At 41.6% G+C, this 11,169-nt stretch overlaps 1 long non-coding RNA gene across 1 annotated transcript; it reads right to left on the bottom strand.

The window, feature by feature from the left end:
* Window positions 1–8,749: 8,749 nt before the first annotated feature.
* LOC110905767 lies at window positions 8,750–9,675 on the bottom strand. The gene is made up of 2 exons (XR_002573401.2): window positions 9,449–9,675; window positions 8,750–9,369 (listed from the first exon to the last, which is right to left on the bottom strand). It is a non-coding gene; the product is annotated as an uncharacterized LOC110905767 (long non-coding RNA).
* Window positions 9,676–11,169: the final 1,494 nt, after the last annotated feature.

Raw genomic sequence — 11,169 nt, forward strand, 5'->3', positions numbered from 1 at the left:
GATTGGCGCCAGAAATTCAGAGCCACGTGACGTCGGCTAACCTTGAAAACATTCAGGAAATCCAGCGTCTCGCTCATCGCATCACCGACCAGGCGGTGGACCAGAACAGACTGCCTAAGCGTGTCAACGCTACTGCTTCAGTCACTACTTCAGCTGCTCCTGCTACTTCTAGTGATGGCAAAAGAAAATGGGATGGAGATTCTAGCAGGGGTTCAGCGACCGTTCAGCCACAAGCTCAGCAGCAGAAGGTCGACCACCATCAGAGTCCCAGTCAGCAATCCCCTGGTGGTCACAGGCAGAAGAGATATCAGGGAAGTCAGCCTAAGTGTTACAATTGCCACAGACATCACAATGGCCCATGCAACAAGGGTCGTTGTCAAAGGTGTCTCAAGATGGGACACGAGGCTAAGGATTGTAGGAGCCCTCGTCCTGCGAACCAGGACCAGCAACCTCAGTTACCAGCTCCTCAGAACCAGAACCAGAATCAGCAGCAGCAGCAGCCACAGCGTGGAAACCGGGGATGTTTCCAGTGTGGGGCTGAAGGTCATTACAAACGCGATTGCCCTCAGTTGAACCAGAATCAGAACCACAACAATAACCAGGGCAACGGGAACAACAACAACAACAACGGCAACGAGGCAAGGGGTCGAGCCTTCGTGTTAGGACAAGGAGACGCACCGAACGATGTTTGAACTTATAACTTGTTTTGGGATTTTCCTTATTATGTTTCTGTTACTCGAACAAAGTTTGGTTTGAACATGAATCGTACTGGGTTTTATGGACTATTTTAAATACTATACTTTATGTTTGATATGATAGATGGTTGATGTTATTTGAACGCACCTGCCGTATTTAAGAACCTCATGAACAGGGTGTGCAAACCCTACCTCGACAAGTTCGTCATAGTATTTGTGAAGTCCACTTCTTAGGCCACGTGGTGAGCAAGGATGGAATCCGTGTCGATCCATCCAAGGTAGATTCAATCAGGAACTGGCCTGCACCGCGTACACCGACAGAAATACGCCAGTTCTTGGGTTTGGCAGGTTATTGTCGGTGGTTCATTAAAGACTTCTCCAAGATTTCTCAGCCGCTTACGCTACTGACACAGAAGGGTGTCGTTTATCGATGGGGAGAGCCCCAGGAGACTGCTTTCCAAGTACCTAAAGGATAGGCTTTGCAGCGCGCCTATTCTCTCACTGCCAGAGGGCACGGATGACTTCGTGGTATATTGCGACGCGTCAATACAGGGTCTGGGTTGTGTATTGATGCAGCGAGATAAAGTGATTGCCTACGCCTCTCGTCAGCTCAAGGTTCATGAGCGCAACTACACGACGCACGATTTAGAGCTGGGAGCTGTTGTTTTCGCGCTTAAGATATGGCGACACTACCTGTACGGTACCAAGTGCACGATTTACACCAATCACAGGAGTCTCGAGCATATCCTTGAGCAGGAAGATTTGAATATGCGTCAACGACGATGGGTCGAGCTACTTAATGATTATGAATGCGCTATCAAGTACCATTCAGGCAAAGCCAATGTTGTGGCTGATGCCCTCAGTCGAAAAGACACTTTACCGAAGCGCGTGCGAGCGCTCCAGCTTACTATTTAGTCTAGTCTTCCTTCACAGATACGAGCTGCTCAGATGGAAGCTCTGAAACCCGAAAACGTCACAGCTGAAGCCTTACGCGGCCCACGACAACAAATGGAACTAAAGGAAGACGGCGCCTACTATGTAACGGGGCGTATTTGGGTCCCACTCTATGGCGGTCTACGCGAACTTGTGATGGACGAAGCTCACAAGTCTCGCTACTCGGTACATCCAGGGTCGGATAAAATGTACCACGACATCAAGACAACATACTGGTGGCCAAGTATGAAAGCTCATATCGCGACTTATGTCGGTAAGTGCCTGACCTGTGCAAGGGTTAAGGTCGAATATCAGAAACCAGCTGGTCTACTACAGCAGCCCAGGATACCACAGTGGAAATGGGAAGAAATTTCCATGGATTTCGTTACGGGCTTACCAAGGTCTCAGCGTGGGAACGATACGATATGGGTGATCGTGGATCGACTCACCAAATCTGCACACTTCCTGCCGATTAAGGAAACGGACAAGTTCTCCACACTTGCAGACGTCTATCTTAAAGAAGTTGTTTCGAGGCACGGAGTGCCCATCTCTATCATTTCGGATCGCGATGCACGATTCACATCGGAATTATGGAGAGCGATGCACAAATCATTCGGCTCACAGTTAGACATGAGCACAGCTTATCACCCTCAGACGGACGGGCAGTCTGAGCGAACAATCCAAACTCTCGAAGACATGCTTAGGGCATGCGTCATTGATTTCGGCAACGGCTGGGAAAAGCACCTCCCCTTGGTGGAGTTTTCTTATAATAATAGTTATCACACCAGCATTCAAGCCGCTCCATTCGAGGCATTGTACGGGCGTAAATGCCGGTCACCTCTCTGTTGGGCAGAGGTCGGAGATAGTCAGATCACGGGTCCAGAGATTGTAGTGGACGCCACAGAAAAGATTGCTCAGATACGACAACGCATGGCGGCAGCACGCGACCGTCAGAAAGCTTACGCGAATAAGCGTAAAAGGCCATTGGAATTTCAGGTCGGGGACCGGGTTCTGTTGAAAGTTTCACCCTGGAAGGGTGTGGTACGTTTTGGCAAACGGGGTAAATTAAATCCGCGATATGTCGGACCATTCGAAATTATAGAAAGAATAGGCCCAGTCGCCTACAGATTGAACTTACCAGCTGAACTCGGGGCAGTTCACAATGTTTTTCATGTATCGAACTTAAAGAAGTGCCTATCAGATGAAAACCTCATCATTCCTTTCAAGGAACTCACTATCGACGAGCAGTTGCAGTTCGTTGAGGAACCAGTTGAAATCACGGACCGGGATATGAAGGTCCTTAAACACAAGAGAATCCCTCTTGTCCGAGTTCGTTGGAACTCCAAACGTGGTCCAGAGTACACCTGGGAACGCGAAGACAGAATGACAGAAAAGTACCCCCAGTTATTCGGGAACCAGGCAACCACTACTGAGGCTGAAGCTACTACTTCGGAATTTCGGGACGAAATTCCAGATCAACGGGGGGAGAATGTGACACCCCAGGAAAACCAGTGAACGGTGCAGTTCGCCTAGCTTCCTCAGTGAGTGCATACCAAATTTCGGGACGAAATTTCCAATTAGTTGGGGATAATGTGACAACTCGAACTTTAGACTCGCTTTGTGTGCATTGTGAACTAAATTATATGTTTGGAATTGATAATTATATGTTTGGAATTGATAAATGTTTAGTTATTGGGTGTTATGTGAACCTTGTGAAAGACGTGTTGTGTATATATTATATGTATGTATGATAACGGCCCGAACGCACAACACACACCAAGTCGCACAAGCCCATGTTGGGTTACTTCACTCGCACGCGGCCCAAGGGCAGCCCAAGCAAGGGCCGGCCCACTCCACCTTCACTTGTTTTCAATGTGTACGTTCCTCCTGCACCATCATAATCAAACTAATACAATTTATTGATTCCCTTTTTACCCATTTCTTGGTTATCGGCCCAAAAATCCCTTTTCATTTAATTCTTTTATAGTCTTCGGCCCACTTGTGCATTTCCCAAACCCGCCCCACTCCAATAATCATGTTATATTATTTACGTAACATTCAGCATTATTTTGTCTACCCTAAAAATAAAACCCTAAGTTGCGATCTTATGATCTCCCCCTCTGCTGTCAACGTTAACTTGAGGACCAAGGACTTCAAGATCTCGTTTCATTCAAGACCAACTCGGACTCCCTTGCATCGCTAGGTACCATGTCTTACCTTTTGGTCGATACTTCAAGTAATACATGCATACTAGTGGTTATATATTCCTTATAACTTGGCTGCGTTTTATTTAATTGATGCTTGATGTTATATGAAAAATTGCGAACCAGGATTTGCTAGAGTTTGTGTTCTAGTATGCTTCGGTTAGGGTTCTTGATAAGACCACGTAAACTATGCTTGTTTGATCGATATCTTGCTAACCGAGTTGTTGATATTGTGTTAATTTAAGATTTGTTAAGATTGGAAACTGTTAAGTAGATTGTAACTAATTGGCTAGATTCAATATTGATTGTAACTAAGTGACATGAAACACGGAAATAATTAACCAATCACACAAGCAAGCCGGCCGCACAAGCTACCAAGTGTTGGGCCGGACATGCATGCTGGACTGGGCTAATACGGACCGCACAAGACCTCTTGATCGTACAAGAGGTCCACTAGCACAAGGTGTCACTCGTACAATGTATTGCTCGGTCGCACAAGGGAATCTTTGATTTACTGTTGGGCCTTAGAAGCCCAAAGACCCAGATGCACAAGCCCAATATTAATCACACAACCTGTATGTCATTGGACCGTGAATTTGTTATTGAACTCACTTATATTGTTGGGCCGACATGTAATTGGATCATTATATTGTTTTGGGCTGGACTAATTGGATCGCACAATGCTAATTATATGTTAATGATTGGGCCGTATGGGTTTAATTGGTTATTGGTTGATGGGCCGAAACCTTCATGTTTAAATTGTTATCTTTGGGCCGATTACTGAATGGTTTTGTTTGGGCCATGCTTAGTGTGCTTGCTTGTAAACTCTGTGTAACCCTACGTGCTATACGTGAATCGAACCTGACTCGATTAAATACATGATAGGACGTGATTGATCAATTACTTGTTACCTGTTCACTTGTGTATCTGCCGAGCAAACCAAGGTGAGTTCACACAGCCAAGGCATGGGATTCCCGGGTTGGGAATTGGGTTGGATATGTTATTGTAAAAGGAGATACTCGTACTTACGCCTATTCTAGACTATAGACCATCGTCCTCAGGTTAGTCAGGACACGTTGCGTAAAGCCTACGCAACCCAGGTTATTTGCCATATGTCTCTCGGGTCGAGAGGACACGTTACGTAAAGCCTACGTAACCCAATACCATTCACTGGCTTCCAGATCGGAAGGCCACGCTGCGTAAAGCCTACGTAGCCCTCACGCGTACCATGTCCTCGGGGAAGGGCACGTCACGTAAAGCCTACGTGACCCTGTACGTCTTCCTGTTCTCGGTAAAGAAGAACACATGGTCGGAAGTTAGTCTAGTAAGTACCGTTAATGAGAAACCCTCATTAGCCAGGATAAACATGGGAAGCCCCCACTAGTTAACTCACGCCCTATGAATATGAACTTACTTTCTGTGAACTCGCTCAACTAGTTTGTTGATTATTTGCTGCATGCCTTGCAGGACCTTAGGTACTTTATGGAGCTTGCACAAGGAAGGAGCAGGTCGTTGTGGACAGATGGATTATGAAACCTTATTAAACTTATAACTTATTTGGGTTTACTTTATATTGCTTCCGCTACTTAAACAGTATTTGGTTTTTGAACATCAATTATGTCTTTACTTGTTATTAAATGCTATGTTTGATATAATTGGTGGTTAGATCCTGGTCAGTCACGCTCCCAAGCGGTGATACTCCGCAGGTGGATTTTGGGGGTGTGACATTTTAAGGGGGTGAGAATGTAACACCTCGAAAATTTGTGTCCAATAAATAAACGACATGTGTCACATACGAAAAAAGTGTCATGAACCCGGATATAATTAAGATGTACGGTGGGATTTTTTTTGAACATGTCGACATGTAAATTTTTACCTCTGAGCGACTTCATTATAAATCCCAAGACCCTAAGCATAATTAAAAAAGCATCTATTATGTCTTAATCCGGTAATTACTAATAACAAAAGATGTCCAAAATTTGCTAATTTGGATCCTAAGAAAATAATGCACGTTAAAATCTCCATTTCATGAATCCTATTATTGTGCAAATCATTTACATGGCATATTGGGGTAGACATCTGATCAAGCATGGGTTCAAAGTATGGTACTGATGATTCATGGCCAGAAATCATGCATTGACAGTTGTCTGTTCAATGCATGAAAGGTTAAATTTTTTTGCCTCTGACAACCGCTTACGGACCGTAAGGGTCCTGCCTTACGGACCGTAAGGTGCGAAGGGGTAAAACATGTTCTCTGTAAAAGGCTTACGGACCGCAAGCGCCCTGCCTTACGGTCCGTAAGGGACGCCCAGCTACAGCAGCTTGGCTGTTGGCTGTTGTAAACGGTAAAACACTATGGTAAGATATTTTCAGAGACATGGGCGACCCCTAATCATCCCCTAGCACTCAGGGACAGTTGTTGATCATCAAGAAGCACTTGTAGGCCTTGGTGTGATGATCTTATGGATCTACATTGGCTATAAAAGGCCACATTTTTGCAACAAGTTCCTCACACCTCAATCAGCTTTCTTGATCACATCTGGAGCTCAAGAACACTCTCTACTCATCTCTGGCCGTGCATAGGACTCTTGTAAGTATGCTCCACCCTTCTTAGTTCAGTTTATGTATAGTTTTAGCTTAAAAGTAAATCCGTCGTAATTAACGATTGACTTTACGACAAATCACAAATGGTCCAGTGGTTTGTCGAATCAAGAGTAGTTATATGTTGGTAATCATGTGGGCATTAAACCCCTAAAAGGGCACCCTCTGATTCCCACTCTAACTAGTCCAAATGTCAAGTCAAACTTGCTTAGAAAAAGTCAACAGAATGCTATTTTGCGGTTTTATGCATAATCAGTAATGTAGATGGTGTGTAACCTGTTTTAACACTCATATAACATGATAATAAGTATATTAACTTGTCTAAGCTTGTTTGATCCGACCATTTGCTATATTAACCCGGTTCGGAACCGAAGGTCGCAAAACTTTGACTTTTGCTTTGACTTCAGTTCTGACCCGGTTGGGTATGTTTTAGATATGCCTTAGGACTCTCTTAGGACCAGGTTACATAATGGTATAACCCTCTGTGACCGGTTCGTTGTTTGTCCGAGTCTTTAGCACAATTCCGTTAAATGCTTAAAAGTTGACCGTAACGCCCTTTTTACTTTAAAACGAGAATTTTGGACATGTGAAAGGACAATAACCTTAGCTACTGATTTATAAGCATGTCCCTAAAATTTCACGTCAATCCGAGGTCCAGAATAGGAGATATGCTAAATAGCGCAATTACGAAATCTTTAGTAATTAAACGGCGCAATTAGCATAACGCCTATCTAAACCCATATTTCGACACCAAACCTTTTACCCACTGATGTAAAATAATATTTTGGGATTTTTAAAGATTTTTAATTATTTTTAACCTGCTCATAACCTGCGGTTATGGCATCGGTTCGGTAATTACCGAATATACCCTTTTTGGACATAACTTGAGTTCTACAAAGTATTTTGACCCGATTCCAGTTTCTACTGATTTTAAAATATAAATAGAGTATTTTTGACTTTATAAAATGTTCGGAAAACTCAGATTTCCTGTAGAACTCAGAAACCTCTTTTATAATCGTTAAAACGACCAAAATACCCCTACGGGGCGTATGTTGGACTTAAATTCGTTACGGGCATTATGGAAGGTATCCTACTGATACCCCAACCTATTTAAAGCATATTAACTTAGGAAACCTGTGTAGGACTCTTACGGTTACCCGTTACGCATTTTGCGCGCACGGCCCGGTTTATGTAACCAGTTTACATAAACTAGCCGAAACGGGTCAAACCATATCATTTTTACTTCAAAATCCAGAGTGTGGTTATTATACCCATATAAAACAAGTCATCAAACTTGTTGGGTCCAAACCACATTCCATTCCCGGTTTTCGCCTTTCATGCGATTAAACCGTAATTATCCTTCGAAACTGACCGGTCTAAGCTAAGGCTAAATTAAAGACCCGTTAGGATTCTAATAGGTTGTTTAAACCTTCGTTCCAGAATAGGAGACCGGTAAAAGAAATTGCATTTTTGTTTGATTAAGGATTAATACTTGCTCACGTAAATACTTTTAACTTATTTTCCGATATACGGGCTTGGGTTACGGTATTTAAAATACCGCTTGGTCGGGCAATTGACCCCAACTCATTAGTAGTTGGGTATTATCAATATGACCCGTTTAAAAACTTGTTTTGTTTGGCTTTACGCCTTTGGGAGCTTAATGACCATGTCACAGATATCCTTGACGTCATTTTACGAAATGGCCACGACCCCCGACACACGGGTGTAGACGTACACCCGTAATGTGTCTATAATATTAAAGGTATAACCGTTGGTTTTCCCGCTACGGCTTTTATGCTTTGTGGCGTGTCTATAACCTTAAACCCGGCACGACCCGGGCGACCGAACGCATAGTTAACATGTAATTCTTTTACAAGATTTAATTGATAAATTATCCCAAGTTATAAAGAGTTTGTGCCTTGTGCATTCAATCAATTTTATTAAACATTTTACAAAAGTGTCGGTTGAATGTATTTACCAGTGTAAACTGACGTATTTTCCCCAAAAAGATTAAATGCAGGTTTTGCACGGAATAGGTTGGCCACTCCTTAAGCATCGTTAGAGTCTCGCAAGCTTGGGATGCCATATCTGTTGAACAATATTTATATTTTCATTTTGATCCCCTGTGGATTATATTTCGACGATTGTGATACTTGGATCTTACATTCGACAGTTGAAATATATTTATCTTTATGCTTCCGCTGTGCATTTATATATTGTGTGGTTTGACTATATTGTTGCCAACTACGTCACGGTAATCCCCCACCGGGCCCACCAGTGAAACACGTGGAAATCGGGGTGTGACAAAATCATAAATTTATGAACGCAATGCATCAGTTACTTAACTAGATCCGATTGAGTTTCGTAATCAGATGTACAATTCACAATTGATCCATATCTAATTTCAAGAAAAACACATCTTATAATCAAGATATCAAATTTCAGATCACAACAAAACAGCACTAGAAATTACCACTTACTTCATTCTCAACATCCTCCACCATGATACAACCACCACCATTAAATTTCCACAAGCAACATTTCCATTTCAACATCAGATTCAGTAAACACTTCAAAAGTCAGTGACCAAATAACTCGAATCAAAATCCAAATCTAAATAGAGAAAAAAGACTTCAAATTCTGACTTCTTTTTTAGCTTCTTTTTCTTCTTCTCTCACCTCACTGCAAATCACCACCGGAATCTTCACCTTCAGCGGAACAGATCTCTTCACATTTACAATTACAATTTCTCAAAACCTAATGCATGAAGAAGAATCAAAATTGTTAACGGTTATTTCAATCCTTAGGTTAAGCTATGGGTTGTGTGCTCGGTACAACAACAGGTTCAGAATGCCGGTCAAAGTCAGCCGTCCGCCATGACACCACTAAGGAATCTTAATCTACCACCGCTACTGATACGAAACCTAATATGCAAACTGCAGAAAACGTAGAGCAGGTTAAATCGGACGGAGCTAGTGTTGATAAAATGGTTGAGAAGAGGATCTGACAAATTACGATTGCCTGAGATGTTTGATATTGGAAGATCGGCCACCATACCTCCGTTGAAAAAGAGAGAAAGGTGGGGGGTGGGTAGGGTTGGGGTGGGGTTGTTGTGTTTTTATAGAGTGAAGAAGATGAAGGGTAATTTTGTCATTTCACATTCACATAACTGAGAAAACTAACCCCCATCCACTCCAGGGGCTATACGAGTATTTGTCAAACCACATGGAGCACCGGTGTAATTTCCAAAAGTTGAGGACTATATGTGTTATTTTGCAAAACCACAGGGACTATCCGTGCATTTTACTCAAAGATAAATTTGTGATTTGTTAAAAGAGGGTAGAACCCACCGTTAACCCCTCTCTCCTCTTCACCACTCGGTGAGTACTCACCGTAGTGTGCCTTCCATGAGTCACCGAAGGGGTCACCGATTGTGCCCCTTCCCCCTAAGGATCACCCGAGTGCAAAGTGTAATTATTGAACCATTGAGACTAAATCTGCAATATTTGCAAACCACAGAGACCAATTACACATTTAACTTAAACAACAATAAACACTGAAATATTACTAGAAAAAAATATCTTAAATCGTTTTTTTTTTCTATTCATATCTGTAAACACTTTTACTTCTTACATACAAAAAACCATTAAACTGGTATGTTCATATGTTTATTTTCATTTTTAAATATTTGCGCACAAGTGTGTAGGTCATGTCTAGAAAATAGACCTAACTAGATGGACTTTGTTTTTATATTTTTGAGTAAATTACGTTTTTGGCCCCTGTGGTTATATCAGTTTTACTATATTGGCCCAAAATAAGAATTTTTAACAGATCTGCCCCTATGGTCCCTATATCTAACCATTTTGGCCCCTGAGTCTAACTAAACCCATTAACCTAGTTAATTATTTATCACATGTAACTCACATGATGGGCATATTTGTAAATTCACCTCCCACACATATTAAATTATCTTTAATATATATTAAGAATATCTTTAATTATTGTTTTTGATTTGTTCAAGAGGAGCCAACAGGGGATTATTGTTTAGGAGATACACATGTAACTCATTTTCTTCTCTCTCACAAAATAAACCCACTCATCTTCTTCTCTCTACTCTATCTTCTTCCACCACCGCCACCAACCACCATCATATCCCCCACCATCATGGTAAAAGAGAAGAATAAATATTGCATTTCGGCCATTTTCTAGTATTTTTAAAAATTTTAAAATTGAAAAGTTGAATACTTTATTTTGTTCCTTTGCTTCTTGTTAAAAACGTTCTTCTGTGTAGAATCTTCCCATATGTGCAATTGACTATTTATAATGTGTTTGAAATGTTAATCCATTTACAAAACTAAAATCCATGATGGTTGATTTATAGTATGAGTTATACTAGAAAAGGTTTAAAAATAAGAATGGTGAGAAGCCATTATAGAGTGATAAGTGTCCAACGAAGAATCAAATGGGATGGGTAATTTTGTCTACAAGAGAAAAAAGAATATGCACAAGCAAGTTACATGTTGTTTCCCACCATTTTCAAACGGTCGAAACTTTTTATATGTCTTTTGTTTTAAAAAAAATTATACCATAAAATCGAGCGTTTTTTTATCTTTAATAAAATGAAACTAACGTTATACAACATCAAAAAGAAAACGATCATTATGGGAGATTTCAATGCTGCTCTTAATCTGGAAGATAGATCGATTGGTTGCTCCTCTTTTTCTCCAGGTATGCGT

Source organism: Helianthus annuus, chromosome 2 (assembly GCF_002127325.2).
Source record: "Helianthus annuus cultivar XRQ/B chromosome 2, HanXRQr2.0-SUNRISE, whole genome shotgun sequence".
Lineage (NCBI taxonomy): Eukaryota > Viridiplantae > Streptophyta > Magnoliopsida > Asterales > Asteraceae > Helianthus > Helianthus annuus.